This window comes from Oxyura jamaicensis, chromosome 3 (genome assembly GCF_011077185.1).
Source record: "Oxyura jamaicensis isolate SHBP4307 breed ruddy duck chromosome 3, BPBGC_Ojam_1.0, whole genome shotgun sequence".
In the NCBI taxonomy this organism is placed as follows: domain Eukaryota; kingdom Metazoa; phylum Chordata; class Aves; order Anseriformes; family Anatidae; genus Oxyura; species Oxyura jamaicensis.
Window position 1 is genome coordinate 31,785,972 of NC_048895.1, and position 10,355 is coordinate 31,796,326.

At 38.7% G+C, this 10,355-nt stretch overlaps 1 long non-coding RNA gene across 2 annotated transcripts in view; it reads left to right on the forward strand.

Annotated features, from left to right (window-relative positions):
• The window catches only part of LOC118165293, a 31,736-nt gene extending 28,376 nt beyond the window's left edge, over positions 1-3,360 (forward strand). For both annotated transcript variants that reach the window (XR_004749967.1, XR_004749968.1), the window contains exon 4: positions 2,114-3,360. This is a non-coding gene — a long non-coding RNA (uncharacterized LOC118165293). The remainder of the gene's footprint in view (positions 1-2,113) is intronic.
• Positions 3,361-10,355: the final 6,995 nt, after the last annotated feature.

The window sequence follows — 10,355 nt, forward strand, 5'->3', positions numbered from 1 at the left end:
ACTTTTACTTGTAAAGTGTTATTCCAAAACTTTGCATCCACTCTTTGAATATGGAATGAATCTGTGAGTCTAGAAATAAGTGTTATAAAATAGGTCATATACTAAATTTTTAATTAAAAATTTCATCACTATGCCACTGCTTTTTTGCCCACAGGATCTCCAAAACAGAACATCACTTCAAATAATATTTCACTATGGTTTAAAATATATTTAAAACTCGGGCAGGATGTGCTTGGAGAAACATTTTTTGAAGCAGTATTGACTTCTTACCATTACTTATCAGACTGGAACGTAGTGGCAGGGTGCTTTCCACCTGAGAAATTACTCTTCAGTTTCTCACAAGTATTCCTGTAATGATGGAGCTCAGACTTCAGGATCCCAGAACAAAGACAGCTTTAACTCAACCTTGTACAATTAAGTGTCTGGGTTTGTAGCATTACTAATGATGATTACAGTGTTACAATTGATCACGGGAAGGCACCCAACAATCATTTGGCTCCTTTTGAGAATCTCAATCCTCATGCATAGCTTTCCACTAGGAAACATCTGTTCCTGAGTGGTCTGACTTTGAACCTCAGCTTCCTATCGCATCCGATGCAAAGATGTCTCCTGCTGGTGCTTATTAGAGAGGGAGAAAGAAAACTATGGTTAATAATGCCATGCTTTGGGGATTTCACTTGTCATCTATGGGGTCATGAAAAGGAAAACTTACCCATGATAAGTTATAATGACTTTTTTAGGGTCCTCTGGTCTTTCTCTGAAGCAAAGGAGACTAACCACAGTAAAAGATGGGATTTAGGAAGGCTACATTCTTTCTTTGAGTGGCATTACATTTTCAGGGGTCTGGTTCGTGTTTTCTTGCAGACATGTTTGGGTCTAAGGCTGTCAGCTTCTGGGTCAAATCTCTATTGATTTTCAGGGTCTATTGGATTTTTTTGTCTTCTGTGCAGATGCACTGGACTTAATTCCCTGAATAGGCAGAATGCTGGTCCTATTCAAACTGAGGTAAATTAGGTGTGTGGTTGCAATTCAGATATGAAAACTTAATCCATAGCTTCTAATCTGATGTTGCCAATCAATTAAACACTTTGCTACAACATGTGTGTACTGGCGTCCCCCTAAGTTTCACCAATTCTTATTTTTCTGCAAAAATATTGTGAAAAATACCTTGCTGGAAATCCTAATTTCCTTGGTAATATTGCTTCAAGCCTCCAAGATGTTTCTTGTAACATAGTCTGAAAAGCCCATGAGTTGTATGAAAAATAGTGATCAAAATATTTCAGTGCTCTTGGGGTATGCATGCATGTGGTGTTTGTGTGGCAGCGGAGGATGGACAGCTTTCCCAGAAGAAATGAAGAAATGATGCTATGACTTTATGGAACTGTCAGCTACAACATAATAGAATTTCTGAAATATAGATTCCGATCATATAGATAAGGAAGTGAAATTCCTCTGCAAAGGTGACAATGTAGCAGTTTAGAGGAACTGAGAGAAAGCAAAAAAGCTAGACTTCATGTTTCTGAGTTTTTGTATACTTCTTTTCCTCTACAAAAAAAAAAAAAAAAAAAAAAAAAAAACACTTTCCTGATGGAATTGTAATAAATGTTATTCTCTCACGTTATACTTCCATGTCAGGCAGATCAACATCTATTTGAATTTGACCTCTGAGCTGGAAGGTGTCTTTGGTATAAAAACTAAAAGAAGTCTAGAATCAGGTAAACTCAAGCTAAATGGAAAATATAATTATGCTTGTGTATAAAGTCTGGTCAGTCACTGCAATGTGTCAGTAGTTAAATGCCATTTTAGAGAAAACTCATTCTGTTACTGCTTTATTTGTATGGGTGTATTTGAAAGGGATTTTGAAAGAAAGAAAACTGCAGAGAAGTTCTGTTAAACTTGTAGCATAGACCCTGTTTCATAACATTAGAGGATTGGAAGCAAAAAATGGGTTCTTTGAACCCTGTGATTAGAAGTAGAGTCCTTGGTGTCTTCTGTTTAAAGAACAGCTGCTGCTCTGATATATCAGAGCTTCACCAAGAATTGAGAAGGTGAGTATACCATGATGGAGGAATGTAGCACAAGAAAACAAGATTAGGAATTGTTTGCATTTTAGAGCTACAATGATGGTAGGAATGGAGTGGAATAAAGGAGATCTGGAGCAGAAAAGGACCAGAGAAGAAGGACCTGAAATTGGAATGCAAAGCCTTTGTGGTATCAAATGTAGACAGATTGCAGAAAAACAAAACCTCAGAAGTACTCTTTCATCTTTCCTGAATGATGGACGTCAGTACCTTTTTTCCAGTTTGTGTACTGTGTTCACACCTCTGGGTGTCTGTGCTCCTGCTCCTACTACCTGCAAATGGAAGTGGTTGATAAGGGCTATATGAGTACGTGCACATAGCAAGCAGCTGGGCCAGATCCACTTGGTTCATTGTATTCATTCAAAGCTCAGAGTAAAAATTCCATCTGTGTGTAATTGTTACTTGATTTCCCAATTTCTCCCTTTCTGGGGAGGGGTGGGATGGGTGGGAGGGTTAAACAGATTGTTACTTATACCCCCACCCTACTCTCTGGGCATGTTTAACCTGGGCGTCACTGCAAGTATCTGAACTGAGCAGGGATTGGGTCTGCTGCACTGAAAGCAATTGCTAATATCCAGTTTCCTCTTAATACTTTGGAGATCTTCAGAGATTAATGGCTAAATACAAGCCTGCTTGTTCTTGTACAACAATCAATGCTCTTTAAATTCTATGTAGTATCGAACCAGGAAGGCGGAAAGAAGGAAAATCACTATTGACTATTGAGAGTCAGTGATAATATTTTTGATAATATTCTTTATAAGCTCAGTGATCAATCTCTGAGTACTACTTTATTACAACTTATTCTAGATTCTTCTGTGCCTGTGCATGTCTTGTCTGCACTGCACCCCTTGCAGGACCATGGTCTGCAGAGGACTGTGTACAGTGTAAAATAGAACAGAGGCTAGCTCTAGTTGTAATCTCTAGGAGCTTTTCTCTAACCACTTATTAAAGAAAAGGCACTGTCCCTTGATTACTAAGCATAGTAAATATGAGTGTCTAATGATTGGCTTTATTTCTGGAGATGTGAAGAATCTGCAAGACTGATTCAAGGTTTTTGATGTAGTTAGGATTTTGGATTTTAGTGTGGTCAGTGTTGACTCATCTATGTTCTTTCTGAAGTCTGAAACATTTGCTGTGACTTGGAAACAATAATTTGTTTTTCATATCCCTTCAGTAAGAATTTGGTTGTACCATCAGTGTGATGTCTCTACTATAATATCTCATGGATCACTATTGGTGCTTGAAGAGTAAGTCAGGAGTATTAAATCTATTGCAAAATGTTGGACCTAGAATTTGCCTGAAAGCTTCCATCTACCTCCAGATAAGTTTGCTTTGAAAATCACTTCTCTTACTCCTCTAACATCCAGACTGGTGAGTAAGCTGTATAATTGATATAAACGTGACTATTTGAGAAGGTATTAGACATAACAGACTGAGCAATAGTGAACAGCGGAGTTATTAGTTGATGTATGAGTTATTTAAGCTGATGATAAATTATGCAGCATAGGCGGGTATTTTTTTTTTTCCCCAAGGTAAATTCTTAGTCACATGTATCTTTTTTTCTCCTAGTGTAGTTCTCTGTTTTGCACTCAATGGTGTGCTGCACCAATTTGCTTGAGACTTTATCATGAAATAGAGAAGACCAAAGATTGTGTTTTAACTTTTTTTCTTGTTGAGCATGCTAGTCCCAAGTAGCTAAACATCCTATTCTTGATGATAAGAGGTCAAATCCTGGAGTAGCCCTCACTTAAGGAAGAAAAGTAATCTTAAGTCATTGAGCTGAACCTTGGATTTTGTGAGAGAAGATTCTTGTTTTAGTTCATAAGATTGCTGAAATCAAAAAGACTTTTGGTACAGTATAGGGCTGAATAACAGCTTTGAGATTTGGCCCATATGAATTTCCTGTTTAATGAATGCTGGGCTTGGCCATGAACTTTGTTACACGCAGCACACACAAGACCACAGAATCACAGAATAGTCTAGGTTGGAAGAGACCTCCAAGAGTCCAACCTCTGACCTAATGCTATCAAGTCCTCCACTAAACCATATCCCTAAGCTCTACATCTAAAAGTCTTTTAAAGACCTTCAGGGATGGTGACTCAACCACTTCCCTGGACAGCCTATTCCAGTGACTAACAACTCTTTCAGTAAAGAATTTTTTCCTAATACCCAACCTAAACATCCCCTGGTGCAATTTTAGCCCATTCCCCCTCATCCTGTCACCAGGCATGTGGGAGAATAGACCAACCCCCACCTCGCTACAGCCTCCCTTCAGGTACCTGTAGAGTGCAATAAGGTCACCCCTGAGCCTCCTATTCTCCAGGCTAAAAAGTCCTAGCTTCCTCAGCTCCCCAGCTCCTCGTAGATTTTTCTTCTCTCTTACAAAGCTGAGGGAACTGGAGATAGTCCTGGATTTTAGTGGGATCGGCAGAAGCTCTGACAGGTAACAGGTGCTAATGTGTATCCATAGATCATGAATTGCCACAATAACTAACGCACAATACTGCATAGCAATCAAGCAAAATCTGCAGCTTTACTAGGATAGCTGGAGCTTAAATATAATTTTTGGTTTAAAAAAGAGCTTTTCTCTTTTGACTTATTTCTGATATATGTAATTTTGAGGATGTGGAGCAGCAAAACATGATTTAAAATGCCAATTCGGGAATGACCGTGCAAGCTTTTAGTGGCTTTTTGAAATAAAGTAAAAAGAGCACCTGACTGCAGTATAACTTTTGCACCAATAAAACGGGTTGAGTAACTATTCTTAAAACAAGGCTTTTATCCAATTACAAAAGTTACCCTAGACATTTAAAAGTGCAACTGACATAGCCCTTAGTCCAATAAACTTTTAAACAGAATCTACAAATAAGCCTAGGAGAAACCATCACCCAAGGAGATGCTTTGGCCAAATGCTCAGCATGCAGAGGGATATGGCAGGACTGGAACAACCTGTCTTGTGCTTCTTGCAAACGCCCAAATGTAGAAACTCACAACCTTTCCACTCTACTTGGAGGTATTGGGAGAATAAAGCTCTGACAACATATACAGGACATACTGTTCTACACCTGCATGGCTTATTCTATGACAGGGCAACTGTTTCTGTGGGGTTATCCTGGGCTGATTGGTGGTGGATGGGTAGTGGTTTGGGTGAGCATTCTCCCTCTGTAACTTAGTCTCATTCACATTTCTAGTACTAGTGGTTTTCTTTCAAAAGTCTTTGTGTCTGTCTTATAATTGTTTCCCTTATGTGTTTATGGGAATATTAATGGTCTGAAGTAATATTTGACAAAAGCCAGTGCCTGTGTGTGTACACACATTCACTGTCCTCTTCTTACAGATGTGTCTCTGTCACCAGAGGAAATTAGATTAATATTACTTAGTTCCTTTTTGGAAAAATTGTACCAATGTTTACTACCTCACTGCACTTTTTAGGCTTATGGTGCCTGCTGGTGGTCTGAGCAGACATTTGAGTCACACAAAAGTAAAACATTAGGAACTGGTCTGACATGTAGGATTATGCTACTTTCAGGGTTGCTGGAAACCTTTTCAGATTAAAACTTGGGAAATGAGCATACTAGATATCCAAGTTGTTTGATCGCCTACATGAAATACGGATAACAATCAGGTCATAGTAACAGCATGGGAGAACACCAGGAACTTTTCTAGTCCTGGATCTTCTCTTATTTCTCACTTTCATGTGTTTGCACTGTTTGCTCTCCTTTGGGCTCTTGGAGTTGCTGAAGCTACCTATGGAAAACTCAATCCATCCCTGCTGACTAGAATTAAGATATCTTGTCTAAATATTTTAGAGAGTTCTGTCTGGTATCCCTGCTCCCCTTTAAGTATTTTAACAGTTTTGATCATATTTTCCACTGCTAACCCTTTGTAGTAGAATGAAGATAGCTCCATCTTTGGACAGTGGTTATAGTATGGTCAGCTCTGGTCTGTGATAAAATGCAGGTGTAGTTTCCTACTAGCTGGAGCTGTTCCAGGGCTGTGAATTGAATTTACATATCATCTTCCTCTTGGCTAACTTTGGTGATTTCCTGCCTTGCTTTTGTCTGAATTGCCATCTTTGACACTATTTTCTTCCGACGTGCTCTACGGACTGATGGAAGCTAACAATAAAAAAAAAAAAAAAAAAGGAACTATGTTGGGTAAACTGAGAGTAAAAGATGGTGGCTGAAAAGTCTTTTTTGCTGGTACTGCATATTTTGCTCAAGCAGTGATATATGTATAGAAAAGGACCTTTTAGTAGGTGTCAGCTTTATTGCCACTTAAAGGATCAGATAATTACAGGACAAAGAGGACCTCAGGTTAAACTGTCTGAACATGAAGTATGGATTATTCAGTGAAGAGCTGTACTAACTTGGCTGAGAAGGGCCCCTTCCTTCTCCCATGGGCACATTCCAGGTTTTATTACGAATAACAAAATAACGGCACTGCAGTAAATGTAGTGCACCACCCAGGACTCTCTCATGTGTTCTATAAGCAAAAACTATTGAAAGCAGGTGCATAGTTTAAAAAAAAAGTGGAGGAACAGGGGAGAATGCAAATGTTAGCTCCTTGATTTTATTGCACCTTCAGGTAATTTTTGTAGGTGGAAGGTAATATTGGCTCAGGCTTCCTTGTTCCTGTACTAGTCATCAAATATATGGGATGTACTGAAAGCACAAGAAGGAAGAAACTGGGTCACTGCTTTCTCAACCCTGTTAAAATGTGAGAAGTAAAAGAAATCAAGGAGGAATAGAGAATTAAAGGAAATAAGGAACAAATAGAAAACTGCAGAGAGCTTAAAGGGTAAATGGAAATGGAAGGGAGGGTAATATTAGAGATGGATATAATGAACGGATGAGAAGATTCACATTATTTTATACATCATTTACAGTAAATGAAGGGATTTGTTAAGCACTGCACACTCTTCTGTTGGTTTATGCCAGTAGGTAGTCTCTTGTCTCTTCCCCATTCCCTCATAGGAGAAAAGTAGTCAAATACAGATTTCTGGCAAAATCTTCAGTATGACTCTGAATAGAATATTTGCTTTTGTTCTCTTTTCCTGTCTGAATTTTAGCGACGTGAGACCTCTCTGCTGTGAATGTCAGACATGGGTAGCTGAGTCATACTGAATAAAAGGGAAGTGTATTTGACCAGCCATTGTTAGAGTGCCCTCATCACAGCTGTTTTTGTTACTTATATGAGATCTTTCCTTCTTTGCACTACTATTCCTGTCTAGGTCTGCACACTTAATTGTCTTGAAAGTTAGTCCCCTTCTGTAAACCATTTTAAACATTCACAGTACAGAAAACTACAGGTAAACCTAAAGTTTAGATGCACATCCGAAAAGGTGTACTAAATATCCTACTTGTATAAATTTCACTGGGAGACCAGAGCCCTGTTGTGGAAAAGCAGCATCAGTAAAGACTGAGTTGGCATTATCGTATACATGAATAATCCTGAGAAACTGAGGGCAGTGCTAAATGGGTTCTGCCGCTTTCCTGCCCCCTTGCAGAGTCCCAAGTCTTGGGGACCAATGACCATCACATTAGGATCCAAAGATGAAGGGAGTGAGGTTCAGAGGTAGATCAACCTCCTACTATTGCATACAAGTCCCACAGTGAGTTCCCGTTGCTGTTAATTCTGGAGGGATTTGTCTGTGTCCGTCTCAAGGAAATTACTGGTAATGACAGAGCACTCAATAGGGCAAGCTGTCCAGTTATGCTGTATGCACAGCATTTGGAAAAAAAGCAAACAAACAAAAAAACCACCAAACCTTGCTTTTCTGTTTGATGCTAGTGCATGTAATCTATGTCTCCAGCTGGGAGGAGCTGAGGAAGACCACAGATAGGCAATACTAACCCAAACATTACTTGCACTTGTGTGCAGTTTGCCATGTAGCAGTGACTGTAAAATATCAGGTAGGCAGAAAAACTGCTCCCTTGAGTGAAATGAAGAGGATGATGGAGAAGATGAGTCATGTTATTGCTACAAAATACTATTCAGTTTGTTTCCTTCAAACTGATAAGTAGAGATTTGGTCTGAAACACACAAAGTGCTGTGAGAAATTAAGGTGAGACGTTACATAAATATAAGAAAAGAATGATTGTAATATTTTTAACCTAGCAATCTTATCTCCCCTTTGGGTGCTGTGCAACAAAGGGTAATGAATATAACTGACTCAATCTTTATTTTATTTATTTATTTATTTATTTATTTTTGTTCGTGCTTTGTATGCCATTTAATTCCCTCCCACCCACCTGCTTTTTGAAAGACTTCAAGGGTGTAATGATGTAAAATTAGCTGCTGAATCTTTGGAAGGAAGCTCCAGGAAACAGATGATATGCTTTCAGGCTAGACTTTCAAAACACTTCGCCAGCAGATCAGATTTATTCTGTACTGGATATTCAAAAGGGAAATAGTAAATTATGTTGCTGTGTCCCTTGGCTGAGGAACAAACTATTTTGAATTGAAAGCATTATGCTGGAGTGGGGAATGCAGTATTTCTCTGGGGTGGGCTATGGCTGAAGTCATTCACTTTGTCCTAGATTTTGGAATGAGCATCCAGAGAGATGATTTCACGTAGCTCGGTAATGACACTTGGAAGAAGCTCCTTCAGGAACACTAAAAATATCCTGCTCTTTAGCCTCTTTTCTGTTCTGAAGTGGTCAGATTGCTTGACAAAGAAGAATTTTTAGGGGATAAAAAATTGAGGTTTGTAGCCTTGAATCTATATTAGGGATATAGGAAATTGCTGCCAAGAAGAATTTCTACCCCTTCAGCTGAAATGTTATCTTCAGTTCTGTATTCAGAGCAGCCTTTGTTCTTTCCTCAAGTAGGTATGCTAAGGGCAAGGTTTATCCCTGTCTCATGTTTTTCCATGCACTAGTAACATCTGTACTCATTTGCAATGTCTTTTCCTTCCATGTAACATGACAGTGGATATACTGAATCATTGCATCATTATCAGGAAGGGGTGGCAAGTTCTACACACTACTTCTGCCTTTATGCCTCTAAACGCAACGATAGACATACAGAGTTAAAATCTAACTACTGATTCTGGGCAGACTTCGGAGTTCATGGGGGAAGAAAGTATTTATTCCTCCTTTGAAATAACAGATGGTGTGTGAACACTAGCATATAGATCACCATGGATCCACTTAGTACCTGCACAGGAGAGCAGGCTGTAAGTGAACATAAAATTCAATGGAAGGGGATAGGTATACTGGAATAAGGGAATAGTCTGATTTGAAGTAAAAGTAAGCAAGACAATTTCCAAAAACTCAGAGGCCTATATTTCGATCCTCTTAGCATGTAAATTCATGTCCACTCTGATTTTTTTTTTTTTTTTTTAGATCTCACAACTGGTTAATATTCACAATTTGTCTGCCTGTGCTTTGGCTCACATAGAAATAGTTTTTCTTTGATATGAATCCTTGAATAAATTCTTGTGACTCCATTTCTTGATATTTCTGCTGTCTGGAAACAGATTAATGGGTTATGAAGACAGAGGACTGCTGGAATCACCTAATCAGATCTCTTATGTAAGACTTCCTTGAATTATTTCTGTTTGAAACTAGGGGAAGTCTTTCAAAATACAATAAAGGCAAAAATCTTCCAGACCTAATTTTAAGTAGAGATTTCCTTTTTTTTTTTTTTTTTTAAAAAAAAAAAAGTGTTTTGAATTGTTGAATTTTAGAGAGTTATTCAGTCCATAACATTTTTAAGGTGGTTCTGATCATATTTTTAAATAACCTTGCTAATATATAAATAACCTTGCTAATATAGTTTGGTGAGCAGTAGGGTTAGAAGAACCAATGTTTGCTATTTGTGACCTTTCAACACCTTTTACTCTTCTGTCCTACCTAGGTACTGCTAGACACCCCAGCTAAGCAAGGGACTACAGTGCCATGGTAGTTTGGAAGGGTGTTTGTATTGACTGCCCAGATGACAGGTGGAACTGCTGCTTCTGCAGGTTTCTGCCTGACTTTTCTTTAGTGGAGGGCAGCAAAACCTTAGACTAACCCCCTCAAACTTGATTTTTGAGGTTTCTGTCCAGCTTTTAGACTTGAAATTGACCAGTCAATTCAAAGCTGGCAGGGAAGGGGTACACAGAGGGGAATGGACAGTTTGGTGATGGTCATGTCTAAGCCTCATTTCCTACAATGTGTGTCTAACAGCTGGTAAAGTCCTAAAAGCCAGAAGTGTGAAAGACCTATTAGTTCTAATTATGTCTTTGACTTGACCCTGCAGATTCAGGTGGTCCCTAACTTTACATTT